We start from the raw sequence: 18,946 nt of genomic DNA on the forward strand, positions 1-18,946 counted from the left end.
GTATTATGTGCTTTCAATTATCAATTAAATTGAATTTCCACTTCAATCTATTAAACATTGATATACTTTTGTATAAAGTAATGAGTATATTAAAATGTCATTTTGTTGTTTTTCACTCATCTTATCATAAAGGGCACATAAATAGACTGATGGTTAAAGCTACACGTGTATGAATTACTTGTCAACGGAAAATAACAATACTTTGGGGATGATCATATTTTCCCTTTTTTTTTATATAGGAATAATTTTCAACTTGATTGATTATGTATATACATGTAGCATCAGAAGTACTGGACTTCTGGTAGGATATAAAGTAATAATTACATTTTGATGACCATTCCCTTTTATAGTTGTGCATTCTTTTTCTTTTACATAACACAGACATAAGGAACCACACGAGAAAGTTTAAAATAGCCTTCATAAAGTTATTTTGTTTTCTTTCCTTAGAATGATTAACAACATAGGAGAAGGGAGCTGAAATGGGAAAGTTCGATGTGAAAATTAAAGACCTATATGCAGAAGGAAGTATTAATTTTGCACTCATCAGAAAAGAAAAAAAAACAATATTTAAGCATGAACCATTTAAGTGCCAAAACATAAAAGATGGATGCTTATAATGAGCTCATATTAGAACTAAGCGTGTCCTCTGGAATTACCACTCTACATGTAGCAAGACACATCATATGCGGGACTGAATTGAGGAAAAGAGCCAGGAAACTGACATTCTACGAAACATTCCAAAGAAAAGATGGCAAAGGGGGAGCAATAAAACATGATACAAGCAAAATTAAGTGTTTCTTTCACTGTTTTATTTATGAATCTTAAAGGGTCATGAAATAATCAAGGCGCATCAAAATGATTGAGATTTTTGTCACAAACTTCATATGTTTATATGACATTAAAGATAATCATAGTTAAACAGTGCCAATGGTTATGATAAATAAAAAAACATTCCAGTTATGATTAAAAAAAGTAAATGAGACATTGTTCTGTGTCAATTATAAAACATTGCCTAACAAATTAACATATGAAACCATCAATGGCAACATGTTTTAAGTAATAGCAAATGCGATTTTATACATATTGAATTGATATTGTTAAAAGCAGCCTCGAACCAAAATGTGAATCTCTGATGTCGAGTGTGTATTTTTTATACACAGAAAGACGAACAAAATCAAAATCAAGGAGGAAACAAAGAATCATAAAACCATGCAAAGGGCATTTGCAACTACAGTTTAAAAAATACATAAAAAACCTATCATGAATTCACTAAAAACCGGGAGTGAATTCAGGTGCTTCTTAAGGGTAAGCAATTTCCTCGAAAAATCCGATAAACTGCTTATCTTGATTCCTTTTTGTTGTTTCTCCTTTCACTTCAATAGTTTTTCGATAGACGAAAGTTAGCTTGATACTTTTCCTAAGTAATGTTCACGTCGGTAAAAAAATCTGCTCAGCAGGGTGAAATAGTCGAAAAGAAAAACGACTTGTTGGATACTAGCTATGTTGCCACAGAACTATTTAAACTATATTTGATTACCAATTGTACTCAAACATATGGAAATGTGTCCAAATTTCTCCGATAAAAAGACACCATGCAACACTGAATATGAGATGTGTACACAAGATACCAAATATAAGAAAAATATGCATTCAAATAAATAAAATAAACAACTGTCAGGACCCTGATGTTCAGTGGTTGTCTGTTTATGTGGTTCATAAGTGTTTCTCGTTTTACGTTTTTATATAGACTCGACTGTTGGTTTTCCCTTTTGAATGGTTTTACCTTATTATTTCATGGGACCCTTTATAGCTTGCTGTCCGGTGTGAGCCGATGCTCCGTGTTTAAGGCAGTACCTTGACCTATAATGGTTTACTTTTATAGATTGTTACTTAAATGAAGGCACTCATACCACATCATCCTATATCTATACTCTAAAACAACTAATACAGCTATACATAAATAAACATCTTTTTATATGGTTAATTAATAAAAAACATATTTATTTAATAAAAACAATACAGACAAAATCAGTCATCAAACAGTAATGACAAAATCAGTACTAAAACAGTACTGAATTCATAGACATTATAACTTTTTAGTCTTTCCTAACAGTACTGATATGTAAGAGGGTAGAAATGTACCAAAAAACGTGGATAAATTCTTGGTAGTGAAGTAGATAGTTTTGTCCACAGTACCAGTTCAACAATGTGAAAAAAAGTTTGGCCGAAATCGATTGTGGTCGAACCGAATGTGACCGAACTGGCAGTGTGGACGAAAAAAAGCAGTGACCTAACTGGCAGTGTTGGCGATAAGACATATTACCGAACTCGTCTCGAACGCTACTTGTTTTACAATTCATGTCTTGAAAAGATTCAACTACCTTGTTCTTTCAGATATGTGCATCCAAAAACTATGAAATGTATGTAGACACGTGATAGACTGACAACATGCAAAATATTCAAACGAATTCAATCACGAACCATACGTATACTGTATTTAGATTTTCATTGTAGCCGTTTTATTAATATTATTTAGAAATACGTCCGTAATTTTAAAATAAAGCAAATTTAAAAGAACTCTGTAATGAAACAAGATTTACCATCTCCTCGATTTACACACTACTTTATTAAGACGTATGCATTAGTCAAGATAAAGTGATGAAACAGATAAAATTGATAAAAATTGATATCAAAACAAATCTGCAATGTTAACAATGATAACAATTCCAACAAAATATGGTATTTAATCATTTATTATCAACTAAAACAGAAGTGGAAAATAATAGTCATTGAAAAGTTCAACAGATTATACATTTGATAATAAAACTGAGAAACAAACAAAAACAGGTAATCTATGTCTGTAATTTTCAAATTTTATGATAAAGGTTTTTAAAAATATTACACGGTAATATATTAAATCCAACTACATTTTTCCAAAATAATTCCCAATTAACCCAATGCCTATGTTCTAACTGTTAAGATCAATCTTTTTTGTTGGTATTAAGACTGAAATTATGTGAATTATTGAACTCGAAGATGTTGGGTTAACGTTATAAATGAGATCGTTATCAACGTTGAAAATAGTCAAAATGAATACTAAAGATGTATCACGATTTTACAGAAAATCGATTTGAGCATTAAATAGTTAAAAATTCACATTCCAGAACAGCATGTCGTCGTTTGCGACACTGTAAATGTTACAGTTTAGTTGTCTGCAGTATTCGAGGACGAAACTCAATTCGTCCACCACAACGTACAGTTACTATATCTGGTATGGTTCTCCAGCTGTATGAATCGAGTGATAATTTAAGGTCAGTATGATAGGGAATTTGTATTTCGTCATCTATGCCTATGAAATAAAGTAATAAACATTGTGAAATTGTAAAACATTAGGATATTTTCACTGAAGAACTTCATCATGATAAAGTGCTATGATGTTATATTTAGATTATTTGGAATTATTTATGATCATCTCAGTTAAGTGCAAATCAATACAATGAAGATGTGTTAAATCATTTTTAGAAGTATTTTTGTCATTTCAGTTTATGGCAAACAGACTGACCTTGTTCAATCCAAAGATTCCTGTCGAAACTCAATGAATCCTGTACAAAATAAATAGAAAGAATTAGGATAAGTTCCTTCTGTTGCTTATATTTACAATAGAAAAGTTGTATTTGCTTTTTTAAAATATGATAAAAATTATTGTGGTACTATGTTGATTTCATTTACAAGCATTGCTTGTACAGGACGTCCGTCAACATTGAGCCAATCACATACCTCACATTGAGATATGGTAGCCAAATTGTCAAAAAATGTTGAAGCAACGCCTTTTTTGTTAATGCAAAACCAATAACATTTATATTTAGATGAACATCACGTACCGCTGGCAGCAGCAAACCAAAACCACTAAATCACATTGTATTGACTCTAGACCAGCATATAAAGAATATGTTATTGTGATCAAATACTGTGGATTTATTTATTTTCGTGGGTACCAATTTTCGTGAATAAGGGACAAATTGAGAATTCGTGGATATTTCATTTCGTGGTTTTGCCGAAGTTTGCATACAAGCCTTTAGAAAATTTGTTATTCTTAATTTAATTTCGTGGTTCACCTGTACCCACGAAATCTACGAAAATATGTATTAAACTAAAAATAATGAATTCACAGTAGTTACGTAATTACTAATAATATATATAGTCTTATCATATATTTTCTAAATCAAATGCGAAGTATCTGATATTTTAATATGATAAGCAGCTGCGCCAAGAGTTAATGATACGAGTTTTTTGTGCATATAATGAAATTGAAATTGGATAACAAGAATGCATTCAATCAGCAGAAAATAAATGGCGCTCTAGAAAAATGTTCTTGATAATACCCACAGACGTTTAAGTAATGTTTCAAATATCACTGTTTAAAGTCCCATAGCTTCAGAATGAAAAACATCAAATTTTCCAAATCAATGTTCACTTATCCTCACAAAACTGTTGAGTTTGTGATAGTTTGACCCACGCATACTATTCCTTTTCAAATGATTTATATAGCTTGTTCTTATGTTGTACTTTTATGGGTTGGGATAACAGTACAGAAACAGTATATTTTATGCATTCATAATGAAATATTTTAGAACCTTAATTTCAACTTCTGACTAAAAATCAAAATTGCGTACCAGATTCAGTCTCTTTTGAACATCTGAACTGTATCTTCCACTAGCTCCCTCTTCATGTGTTTTCTTCTCTATCCTGATTAGGTCCTCTTGTTTTGTTGGATCTATCTGTAGGACCAAAGTAGTCAGGTCTGTCCACAGACTTTTATATTCTGTCTCATCAATTGCACCATTTATGTTGTGGCTGAGATAATCATTCTTGTAGCGACGTAATTTGTGAACAGCGGTTTCTTCCGATGGACCAAGATGGCAGCAATTTAATAAAATTAAACTTGCTAACGTTATATCAAGCTCATTTAGCTGGACTGGGTTTGCTATGAACTTGCAATGACAGTTATGACGAGGTTGACCTGCATTCTCCTTATACAAACGATTCCACTGACATTTTATCAGCGGGAGCGTTGGGTTGATGCGACAACCAATGTTGTCCCTACAGCATAAGGCATTCCTATGTCGTAAGTGAAACAGTATGTGTATCACTAGTTGATTGTTTAAAAAGGCTTGTAGTGACCCATGACCTTTAAAACTGTAGTACTTTTGTAACATTGTTCTTAGCAGTGGTTGAACAATTTCAAAAATGACAGAAACTACAATAAAGTACCGTTGACGATCGTCTACACTCATCCTGTTAAGAAAAGATAATAACAAGTATTATAAATTCATGATTCGTCTCCACTCATGTCCAGACCTTTTTTTTAGAGAAGGATACATGTAATCACCAGTGTGCATGATGTTATGCTGAAATTTTACAAAACGTATTGTACAAGGAAAAACACCTGTCATATCGATGGCTTAAATTAGTACATGCATTTCCTAAATATAATGGTGAATAAACCTGTTCTTACAGCTATCTTAACCCCCCCCCCCCCCCCAATTGCATATTTCTACATGACAATTGTTTATAATTCTGATGACAACATTTGGTGATCAATAGACACTGTAGGTTGTAGGTTTTTATTATAATAATTCTTATCCGGCAGCTGAATTTTTTTAAACACACACGTGATTATTCCGATCTAGATTCCGATATACCATTAGCATGAGTGCGAATCACGCCGAGTTTTGCAGATTAAGCATTGTTGTGTGGATATTCAGATATAAAAAGTGTTTTCAGCTGTGTATCAGCTTCACTAGAGAACCAATGTTTTGATCTGTCGTAGAGTTGTCACTTGTTAAGACGTACTTATCCAACTAATTATATATGTGACTGTAACTTGCGATCCTTTATAAAAGCTGAATCGAAATTCGAGATATCTGATGTTGAAGTGCATTCGATTTGTTATAAATCTGTTATGAATCTTATATATGTGTGAGAAGACAATACGGTGACAACACTTAAATATAAGGAAAAATTTAAACAAGGACCGATTGAGTATTTCTGAACATTTCATGGCTATGTGACTAAATAACTTAGGTCACCTATGGCATTAACAAAAGTTTTAAGTGAAAGTATAACAGTACCTGATGGATTTAATGATGTTAAGTATTCAATTCAACTGTCAGTAAACATGGTAAAGTATTAAAAAATCATTTAATAGTAATGTAGTGCTACAAACCTTTGAAATTGCAATATCTAATGTTTGTCTACCAGAGGCTCAAACTGGAAATACCCTTGGCTAAATATAAAGATGAGATAGAGATAAACACATATACATTTTCAAATTAGGTACCCAAAGGGGTGGGAATATGGAAACATACAGATAACAAATATGATCCTCTACAATTACTGATGTCATTCTTAAAATGAACCAAAATGTAGGTATATATAGAGTCTAATAGGTTGTTAAATGTTTAATAAAAGTAAATAAGGTTTACCACTATGTGTAACAAAAAAAACCTCAGGAAAGCCACATCATTAATTTTTTTAAAATAATAGATTTGCTAACATAACTGAGAATGTATCTATCTTCTGTGTTCACATTTTATACCAGTTTAACCCAATATACTTTTAAAGAATTCATTCATAAGTACTTGACACAGTCCTGATAATTTGCATTTGTTTACGATGTGTTATTAGTATTTTAATTTGTAATTGTACTGTTTTTATTTTATTTGTTTACTACGTATTCCTCTGTTTTATCTTTTATAAAGAAACAATAATCTATATGATTAAAAATTAACCATGCGTAAATATCTTTTTTATTTTTTTGTATTGTAATGTGTATTGTGGGGCCTCAAGGAAGATAAGTCTAATGTTACTAACTGTGTTTACCTTTTACAGATAAAAACATTATTTTTACTATTATTAAATAAATATAGCTCATACGCAATTTCAACATTTGTGTTTTTTTATAAAAAGTTAAGAAACTTAAAAAAAAAATTTAATGTGTAGTCACTCATATTTTAAACTAGGGCGTTTTTTTTATAAAATTATGGTAAATTCTATTTCTGATTTAGCTAAAAATAGAATGAAGTCGCTAATATTTCAAACCCAGATAGCATTTTTTTCATAGCTTGATCAAATACATGAAAACTGGCTTAAATAGTTTAGTGACACCAAATTCTTATACAATATTTTATAAGCCTCCACCAACTTTTTAAAGTTCAGTCAGAGCGAATAAAAATAAATAACACTGATGCACTAAAGTGAAACCAATGTATGAATAGTAATTAACACAAACAGCCAACTTATTATTATATGAGTGAAAACCACATCATAATATGCTGTTGAGCTAATCTTCTATCATTTCTCATTGACCTCAACTTTAAATATTTAAAAGATATGGGAAACACAATTTGGAGAGAGAAATAATGGTCAGGAGTTAGATATTGTAAGGACAGAAAGTTTTTACTAAACGCTAAGAGTTGATGTCAATAAATGGAATAATTTTAATTTCTTGATATGAGATTAGCAGTAACACGACTTGAAAGAAAATTGTAAATGTGATATCCCTGTAAAATGTAAAAATGGTAATTCGAGAAAAGTATGCTAAAACAGTCTTGTAATTAAAACTTTAAAAATATTCAAGCTCTATCTTAGAGGTGGGCTAATTTTATCTGTCCATGTGTCCGTCTATAAGAAACACATTTCTATTTGACTTTTCTCATCATCAACAAGTCATTCCTCTTCTTGATATATTAAATCAAGTGTCCGTTTGTTTTTTGGTTGACAAGATTTCAGTAACTGATCTGTGATATTCTTATGCTTTTTTATTTTACTGCAATGAAAGTCGCAGAAGTGTGACACAATTATCCAACAGTCAAACTGTTTTTCATGATCAAATACAATGTTCAAAGAAAAATTTAGATTTTTTAAATTTTTGTTTATAAAGTTTGCCTTTATCTGGGGACAATAGATATTGAGTGTCAAATCTGTTCAGTTTGGATTCAACATTAACATAAAATCTCGGGTTAATATTTTTTTCAGACAAAAGTAACTTTATCAAATCTTCCTTGAATATTTCAAAACTTGAAAATTAGCTGGTCTTAATCAAATTTTGCAATTGAATAGAATATTTTTTCTTAAATTTCTAGTATTAAACTGATAAATTGACTTACTATTCTGCAGTTTATATGTGTATAAAGTCTGGAATTGAATTTTTCAGACATCAATTACTTTGTTAAACCTTTATGGAATATTAATCTTAAACGATGACAGCAGTTTCGTTATGAACCCAATGTACAAAAAAATGTATCATCTGAAGAAAAGAGTTACAATGCAATAAGGAATAGCCTGACCTCATAGTATATGTATTATTCCTGATATTTTTTGGTGCAATATCTTTTAAATCTATTTTAGTTCGAGTCCATATTTACCCTATATAACAAGCTCCTGTAGTGGTTTTAATAAATTGATATGGGTATTTTTTTTTATTTTCTATCTTCCTGTACAATACTGATTAAATTGCCGATTTTCACATGAAGACTAAAGTACATTCTTTTTACACTGGCTTCAAGAAATGAAGGAAAGAAACAGAGTTTCGTGCAACCCTTTTAATATTTTCCTTTATTGTTTGCTGTAGATAAATAAAGTTGATGAGTTGTTTGACGTCACATCACTTGTTTTTTTTAGGGAAAATCACCACTGAAGAATACTTTAAGCTAATCAGAGTTACCTTAAGTTAAAAGGTTGCGCAAAAATACAATGTTAAGACTCAATATCAATCAATGATTTTTTTCAAAGATTTACTGTAGTTTTTCCTGGACAAGATTTGACAGTTTCCTAAGCCCTCCGATATAAATTAAAGGTCTAAAATATCAAAACTTAAGTTGTTCAATATGCAATGATATGAAAATATATTAGATTTAGATCAGAAACAAAAGAAATGGTTAAGTAAAAATCAGGTCTCACGGTCATAAAACTTTCGAGCATGATTTTTGTACTCAGACTTGAAAATCAACCAATCAAATTGCTGGATTTCATGTTTCGAGCATGATTTTTGTGCTCCGAGCACTAAGCAAAGTTTTATGCCTTCAAGGCCAGGATTTATAATTGTAGCTTTAAAAAAATATAGATTCACGACTCTTTTCTCCCAGGGTTTAGCATACAAAAATATAAAGTTTGAATGGACAAAGCCATACTCATAAAAAAGTTAACTTTGCTAATGGCGGCTTCGATATATCAAATGACTACAAAGGTCGGATTAAAGTATTTAGAATTAAAACATTGTTGTGACGTCATTCTATTGTTTTACCTGTTCTTTATTTCAGTGATTGGACTATCATTTACCTGTAAGAAACCATTATGTTACCTTCAACTGTCCAATATTTTTAATAATAGACCTCTTTTTTCTTACAAATATTGGGCAGCTAAAGGTAGCATAACTGATTCTTATAGGTAAATGATAGTTTAATCACTGAAATAAAAAAAAAACTATTGATTGCCCTAATTGTTTTCATCATGTAAAGAAAAATACAACCATGCAAAGAACAAATGACAATTAAAAAAACATTTATTAAAGTCAAAATCCAATATAATAATTTTGTCACCCATCAAAACGGTTTCTTGAGGGACAAAAATCACTTTCAAATTGATTTTTAGCACTACCAATACTTATATTACAATCATTTTTCTCATGTTTCGGGGTTGTCTCATTTCGCACTAATTCCATTAGTTGATTATGCTCGTTGTTAGTCTTGTTTTTGTTGCCGGTATTGTTTTTGTTGCCTTTATGAATTTCTTTTTGGTTTTTTAGAAGATTTATCCTTGTCCATCTTAAGGTAATCGCAATTGAACTCTGGTGTTGCTCTTATTCTTCATAACATCATTTCCAACTACAATTGAAATGAAAAAAGCAATAAAGTAACACCTCTAAAATTTGATAGATCATGCCGAAATAAAAGGGCCATGATCAACCTAAACCTTATCCTGTGTACAAGGTGCGAATCTAGAACTTCCTTTATGAACTAGAAGACGATAATACTTTTTAGAATTTTCAGGTTTCATCGTTGATTTACAAGTTGTTGTTTTTTTAAGTATTACTTAAAAATGAAAATTATGCAACACTTCGCTTATGAACGACGATGAAAATTGGAAGCAGAATCAAGGTAGACATTACCGCATTTTATCTGTCAAACAAACCAATTCGCACTTTGGTCGCAGTGATCAGTTTTATAAGTTTTTTTTCAAAAGAAAATCGAGACAAAATTGCGTTTCGATAACATTTAAAAAATACAAGGGACTCAATACTCAAATAAACGAAAAATGAGCGACACGACCTGCGGAAACAACCCCGCCTCCACCCCCCCCCCCCCCCAGAAAAAGGGGGATAGGGGTATTCAGGTGGTACCGTTTAATGAAACAATAACAGTCTTGAAAATTCCAACAAAAGAATATAACATTTTTCATGTTGTTATCTGTTCGTTTGTTCATATTAATTATATATTTGAAATAAAATCGACTGCAATGCACTTGATATGGTTCAACAAGAACCTCTTTTCATATGCTATTCTTTTTATTCTCATTACCCCGGTTAAAAAATAAAACACGGAAAGAAACAAGAAACTAATAGGAGAGAACTACATTTTGAATATTATAAATGTATAACCTGCCCTTATTAGCTGCTTTGACTATATCCTCTCTGTAATCCACACTGATATAGTGTATCTGGATAGATTCTGAATACACATTTGATTTTAATCCAAAGTTTGAAACAACACAATCACTTATAACGACATCTCTTTCTTCGTTTTTGCATAAAGAATATACTTTAATCACTTTATTCATTTTGAAATACGAAACACATGTAAAGGTATTCACGGAAACTATGAGCGAAAAATATGAATAAAAGTCATGCATAATTCGCATACCAGTGTCTTATTCTACATGTAGCAATACATGTTATGTTGTTTACCTTTAGCTGTACTTTCTTTTTGTCTATTTTTTAAGTTGAGCTACTGTTTATAGGGGGCCAACATGTAGGATATAGTTTAATGACTGAAATGTTCATTCACAAAACAATTTTCATACTAGATGAAATTAAATCTTTGCTTGCGTTTTTCTTTTTGTTTTACTTTTTTCGACTTGTTAAACAATGTTTTAAGTAAGATATAAGCCCCTAACAGTCCATTCTGTTAATTATTGAACAGGTCTTCTGCCGGCGGCCTCATACCTGTCCAATATTTTACAGAATGGACTGTTATCGGCTTATATCCTTTACGTAAACTACTTGGACCACCTTAACATTGTAGCAAGTTTCTGTTTGAGTAGGTATTCCTTTTGTTGTGTGGGTTGTATAATAGAAAAATAAAGGATATGGGGTATATATCCATGACACAAATTCAGTACATATATATCCTCAAATGATAGGAAAAACAAGCACGGGAATATCGTATCAATTGGGAGATATATACTCCGTATGCCGGCGCTGCTGGAATGTTGCTACTTAGAAATGGAAAGTTCACAATTGGGAAGCTGAAATCATCTTTTGTCGTAAAGTTTTGTTTACCACCGACCCTCATTGTAAATTTCTAGATGTAAGTCAAGATATTAGGCAGATTTACCTGTATCTGTTGTATCCTTTATCTTTAGTTCGATGGTATAGATGCGTTTAACAGTCACCAAATTTTGAATTATTTAGTGAAAGAACATCATCTATGTAACGGATAGTTGTTAAAGGATATTGCTTAAACCTTATCTTTCTTTCTCAGAAGTTCTGTATGAAGTCAGCCTCATAATAATAAAGAAACAAGTCGGCAAGAAGAGGGGCACAATTGGTTCCCATTGGAGTACCAACAGTCTGTTTAAAAACACGTCTTCCAAACGTAACAAATATGTTGGCAATCAAGAAATCAAGCATCTTGGTAATGTCAGTTTCAGAGAATTTTTTGTTTGAATCAAAGTGATCCTTTTCACAGTAGGATTTATCCCTCCTTAAGACAAGATACTTGTATTTACGTTGACCATTCTTTTTTATGAATCAATGCAATGCCAACTCTTTCAATTTGTCCTTTAGTTTGGAATGGGGAATACTTGTGTAAAGTGTAGAAAAGTCAAATGTTTAAATACTATTGCAAGATGAAAAATGCACAATGAAACCAGATACTAAAGATTTTGTACAAATTTTAGTGTAAAACATTTCACAGGTTGAAGATTTAGAATTGAGGATTAAAAAGAAGGTACACATAAGAATGACATGGAGTGTGATAATGATGAATATATAGTGAAACCTGTCTCAAAAGGGGACCGAAAGATACCAGACGGACAGTCAAACTCATAGATCGAAAACTCCATGGCTAAAAAATAACAAATAGACAAATTATAGTAAACAAGACACAACATAGAAAACTAAAGACTAAGCAACACTAATCCCACCAAAAACTGGGAGATCTCAGGTGCTCCGGAGAGGTAAGCAAATCCTCCTCCACTGTGGCACCCGTCGTGTTGCTAATGTCATTACAAACCCGGTAAATAGTAGATTCGTGGTGAAAAGGGGTAGATTATAGTTACGACACAAGGAACATATCCAATATCATCTGAACAATGGTTAACCTACTTGTGATGGTGTCCGTAAAATTTACAAAGGGATGATTTCAACTTAACCATTTAGAACTCTTGGTTTAATAGCATCCTTGTGAGCAGCAATCCTCTATTAAGGAAATCATGAGAGTAAATTCAAGCCTGGCAATACCGTATTAAATGGGAGATATATACTCCGTATGCCTGCAATGCTGGAATGTTGCTACATAGAAATGAAAAGTTTACAATAAGAAGCTGAAATTTTTTTTTGTCGTAAAGTTTTGTTTTCAACTGACCCTCATTGTCAATTTCTAGATGCAAGGTAAGATATTAGGCAGATTTAACAGTACGATCTCCTTTGATTCTGAAGTTTATGTTCCCATTTGAGAGGTGTTTTGTTCACACAGGTTAAACAAATAAAAGAATAGCAAATGTATATTCTTATTAAACACTGTAAACCATATTGCATATAGTAGTAGAAAAAAGATAAAAACACAAAAACTTAACTTTGACCCCTAAACCATGAAAATAAGGTCAAGGTGAGATGAAACCATGCCAGCTAGACATGTACACCTTACAATCATTCCATACACCAAATACAGTAGACCCTTGTAATACAGTGTGAGAAAAACAGATAAAAGCACAAAAACTTAACTATAACCACTGAACCATGATAATGAGGTCAAGATCAGATGACATCTAGGCCTGCCAGTTGGACATCTACACCTTAATCTTTCCATACACCAAATAAACTAGACCTATTGCTTATAGTATCTGCAATATGTACTTGACCACCAAAACTTAACCTTGTTCACTGATCCATGAAATAAGGACGAGGTGAAGTGAAAACTTCCTGACGGGCATGATACGCACATACTATATATAGTTATCATATTACTCATAATAAGAGAGAAATTAACATTACAAAATAAAATCTATTTTTTTCAAGTAGTCACTGAACCATGAAAATGAGGTCAAGGACAATGGACATGTGACAGACGGAATCTTCGTAACATGAGGCATCGATATCCAAAGTATAAAGCATCTAGGCCTTCCACCTTTTAAGATATTAACCCTTTCCTCCATGAATTTTTTTTTACGTACCTGTTTCGCATAGGATTTTTAATAAAATGTTGAAAATAAGCTTACTTTAATGAAATATTGACTGTGCCTTTATTACACCAGCTATATATATATAATTTTGGTCAGTTATATATCAAAATAAGCACTTTACTTTCTTTAATTTGTTTTGATATATTTGGTTGCCATGGTAACAATTTTATAGATATAAGTATGAAAATATGCTAAAATTAGGATAGCCACTTGTAACAGCAGTTAAATCTTCTGGAAACCATTAAATGTTTGACTGATTATGAATAACCTGAATGTTAACTTTTTAATGTGCTTTATGTCTCCATTTTTCTACATAGCAACAGATTTCTTTCCCTAGCAACAACAAAAAATTGTGATGAAAAAAAAAACAAACTTATATTTGTTGACTGTTATATTACATATATAAGAAATATTAAGATGGTTTATCATGATATGTTTCTCAAGCAACAAGTTTCATCCATAGCAACTAAGAGAAATTTATTTAAAATATGAAAAATGAACAACAGTCCATAGAAAACAGCTTAAAAAATCATTTCATTCGCTATGACGGCCATGAAATAGCACAAAAAAAATCAATGTAAATTTGTTTTGTTATCTAGTATTTTAATTAAATGGTAATCCATGTTCCTCGTGATACTGTCCAAAGCATGATTCTTTACATAAGTGAATGTTGCAATTAATGCAGTCATAGACAGTTTATTTTCGATTTTTTTCACCCTGCTTGGTGCACCATTTACACCCTCTTTTATTTCTATTTAAACGAACACTGACATGATCTTTATTCGGTTGCTTGTTCACAGTTTTCCTTGTTCTTTTGGTAAAATTTCCATTAAGCTGCTTTACAATTTCAATTCTAAAATCCATTAAAGAATATCTCTTCTTTCTTGGCGGATACCCGATTGATTCACTCATTGCTATATATGCATTTGTAATGCATAAATTAATCATATAAAAAAACAAATATTTCCACCATTTTTTAGCTGCTCTACCGACTGGTATTTTGGCACGCAACTGGTTGTTCCTATCCACACCTCCCTTATAATTATGGTAACCTTCAACTGGAGGTGGCCTATCGATTTTGACTCTATTACCATTCTTTTCTCTTCTGATGGTGGAGCCTTCACCTGTCGGATTAGAATTTGTAGACAGGAAATGTACCTGAAAAGAAGTTTGTTAATTCAATGATTGTTCAGAATAGAAACAGTTAAGTACAACAACAGACCAAAGAACTAGAAAAAATATCATTATTGCTGTTCTTCGTTCTGAGTGACAAGAAGTCATCGAACTTTGAGCAAAAAATCCTGTAAATACATATATGTCATGCTTTATAACCTTATCTTCCAAAAAAAAGGTATAGTTTTAGATTTAACAAATAGGTAGGAAACTTAAAAACAAATTTTAAAATTTCTTTATGATTGGTTTTTTAGTTAGATTGAAATGAATTCTTATCTTATCTTAAATATATACTGATAAATTTTCCTCATATGTCAATAAAACAAGTACATTTGTAAATACTATATTCTGCTAACTTTTTTCTTATCTTGCCACACAGTTGCTACCAAATTTCCATTCTGGCAGGCAATGCTCTCCCCTCGCGCCATCCTCGGGGGATCTGTTACGTCATCTGGAAGAGCAATTGATGTGCATTTTATTGTACCACATCCATAAATGCCATTTCTTTCCAAACATCTCAACAATGGTACTGATGTAAAGTATCTGAAAATGAACATTAAAACATATATTTTAAATTTCTATGATTTTTTTCCCGAAAAATCAGTTCAATCATTAATAATTATTTTTTTAAGTCCATGTTTATGGCCTTGTTTATTTTCAATCTAATTTTTTTCATATTTCATTAATTGTTTTCAACATATGATGTAAACAACATCACATGGTCAATATTCTGTTGTTTTATTTTGGCATATTACATGTATGTACACTTTAGATTTCTTTTTGTTTTTCTTATTTTAATGTAATTATGTAATTACCTATCCACATATATGTGGTGTCCTTTCCATTTAAGATCCTTGCATAGCAGTTTCACCACTTTTCCCCCTAGTTTTGGCCCTTTGTTTGGATCGTCCTTGCCCATGTATACGTTGAATTGATAACAATATCCAGATGTAGAGTCAGAGTCCAGACTTTTATGCATCTTTTGATTGGTTTTCCTAATAAGAAAAATCATCTTTTGTCTTTTTACATTCTATTTGTATTTTTTACCAGGTCAAAAAGGAAATATGTTAAATCAAAATGTGGTATAATTACCAATGAGACAATTCTCCACCTTGGATTAAGTGACAAAGGTGTTGACAACTATACGTCACCAAACTGCCTTCAACAAAAAGCAAAGCTATACCACATATAAAGTTAAAAGCACAATAAGGAGAGAATTTAATTGTGTACAAATAATATATTAATTTATCTGGCATGTACTGTTTAATTGAGAATCTTCCCTTGTATTTAACCATTGCTTCATCCACTGTTTGATTCTGTTTTGGTTTGTAATGGTCTTTGAAAGTATGATCTACCATGTTGATCATTGGTCTTACTTTATGAAGTTTGTCGAAACCTTCACTGTCCCTTGGTACTGCTGTTTGATTGTTATTGACATGTATATATTGATATAGTTTTGAGAATCTGTTATCGGTCATAACACTTCTTATGCCAGTGTTTCCTAATAAGGGATCTGAACTCCAGTACAGTCTGCATGATGACAGCTGCATCACTCCCATCAAAATGTTGATTCCAGTGAATGCTTTAATTTCAGCAGTAGTAACATGTTAAATTAGAATTAATACTCAGATTTATTGTAATAAAGAGTTGTGGTATTTAGATATTGAACGGATTTAATACGTATGTTTTATTTGAAATAACCTTTGTTGGTCCTTGTATTCAGTATTTTAATTCCAAAACTGAAAGTCATGAACAAAAATTTATGAGAAGTATTATACATGAACTGGATTTAATTGATACAGAGAAGATAAGAAAAAGAACATGTAGTGAATGTGTAATATGGTGCCGCCATTTAGAATATATTTGCCATATAAAAGTATTAAATACTGAACTCATTTCTGGAAAAGCAGAACCCTTTAATATTGTGTTGTGATGATTAATACATCTGAATCAGGACAGTCATGTAGTTTGAACCCAACCTCCCCATTTTATAAATGGCTGGATCCGCCCCAGGTCTTAGATACGAGTACATTATTTTACCCCTTATAATACCAGAACTTGTCTCAAAAATTATCAAAATAACCCTCTATTAAACTCTACTTATAGAAAAGACACCTTCTTGACTCCCCACCATCCCTTTTTACCAGGTTCATAGAAGATTTTAAAGAAAAAGATGAGATTGATGGGAGACAGCTTCATTTATAAGACATGAATCATACACCAATCTCAATATTTGATTATACTAGAACACACCCGTGATATCACGGGTCCGTGATTGAATTAAAGTATATAACTATGCGCAAGCCTTATTTTAGTATAAGTATTGTCATCTGTTAAAGTCATGCCGATTATAAGATACACAGTTTTTCTCTGCTTTTAAGTCTTTCTGTTTGAACCCGTCGAACTGGAACTTATCAATTATTGGTAATATTAATTATTTGGAAAACAAAAGGTCCTGGAATGGAGTATTTTTTAATCAACAGCATTGTCCTGTATAAGTAAAGTTGAATTCTTTGCCTCGCTGTTTTACGTCATGCCCACTAACAAATTGAAAACTGTACCTATACGCCTTATTTTTAGTCCAGATTTTTAGTATTCGTATTGTTATCTTAGAAAGTCTAACTGATTAAAATACTACAATAGGTAACAATTTGACAATTTAGTAGTGTCAACCCTGTGGTTATGACCCGTGTATATAGCATATTAATCCTGAATACAACGTTTGGTGGTGCGCCTGTCAGATGCGGAACGTACAGATAAGGTCATAGGTAACAGGTGAATATACTATTGGTATCGGTAGCGGACTCGACCCGGAACTTCTTCATTATTGGCAATATTAATTACGTGGAAAACAAAAGGGCCTGGAGTGGTGTAATTTTTAATCTACACCTTTGTACTATATTAGTTATATATAAAGTTGAATTCTGTAATTCGTCGTTTTTACGTGATGACGGCTGACAAATTGGACCTCGTAATTTTAGTATTATAGATGATAAAATTTTGATTACCTCTTCCCAATGCTGGTCATTTTCGGAAGTTTGTTGTGCATACAGGTTTGTTTGCTCTGCTAGATGTTGAAAGAATCGCTCTTCAAAAAACAACTGAAAAAAGTCAACTGCTTGTGCGTTCAATGGCAATATGTGTACAGGACCTGTCATTTCACTAAAATCTGGGATATCTATATCCTCCAGCTGTTCTGACCAAAAGTCCTCATCAGATGTACTGATCATGTACTAGTGAGTTGGCTGCTAGGTATTTCACTTAGCTGTGAATCGAACTCGCCATCACTGTCCGGCAATTTATCATTGTCTTCCTCAATATCGGAATCAGGGTTTCTGTCAGAAAGATCTGAAGCTCCATTAGATTCTTCATCAAATGATAAGTCTGATGTTCTCACTGAACTAGGTGGGCTAACAGAACCGGGACTTTCACTTTTGTCCTCCAATCTGATAATCCGAATCCCGAAAATTGCGAGGATTGGAATGAAAGGAAAATATCCATTTCTTCAGTCGGCCATGTTTTAGTACCCAAAATGAATCTCCCAAGTACACAAAAGTAAAAGCTGTGTATTTTTTTTTTGGCAAAATGATATATCATGAACATAGAAATTCACGGAATACTGTATGGATGTTTTTATTGAAATAAAGTACGAGAATAAAAATATTTCGTCTTTTTTTATGCAAAAACAGCGGTGCAAGTGGGGTACTACTTTGTTGATTCCAAGTTGTGGGCGGGGTTTTGAAGTCCGAGGAGAAAAAAGTTGAAAAACTGGTTATTTACGTTAAATTTTTAAACTCTTTTTTATTTAGGCTTAAATGATTCAATTTTCATAAGATATATCATAAAAATGCAATAATAGGTTTATTTTTTATGGTTGATAATAGTTATGTGTTCCCGCCCACTGTATGACTCGTTGATGCGTAATCGACGCAAGTCTAAAAAGGGATTCCCCAAAGAATTCCGGTCCTACTAAAAAGCGCCCGGGGAAAAGAAAAAGCGGCCGGAGAAGGAAAATTAGCGCCCGGAGAAGAAAATTAGCGCCCGGGAGAAGAAAATAATAATATTTTATAACAATATTTTTTTCCCTTAAAAA

General features: G+C 32.0%; 1 long non-coding RNA gene across 1 annotated transcript; it reads right to left on the reverse strand.

The window, feature by feature from the left end:
- Positions 1–2,798: 2,798 nt before the first annotated feature.
- Positions 2,799–6,278, reverse strand: LOC143057468 (uncharacterized). The gene is made up of 4 exons (XR_012972722.1): positions 6,227–6,278; positions 4,674–5,295; positions 3,563–3,602; positions 2,799–3,349 (listed from the first exon to the last, which is right to left on the reverse strand). It is a non-coding gene; the product is annotated as an uncharacterized LOC143057468 (long non-coding RNA).
- Positions 6,279–18,946: the final 12,668 nt, after the last annotated feature.

This window comes from Mytilus galloprovincialis, chromosome 13 (genome assembly GCF_965363235.1).
Source record: "Mytilus galloprovincialis chromosome 13, xbMytGall1.hap1.1, whole genome shotgun sequence".
Taxonomy (NCBI): Eukaryota; Metazoa; Mollusca; class Bivalvia; order Mytilida; family Mytilidae; genus Mytilus; species Mytilus galloprovincialis.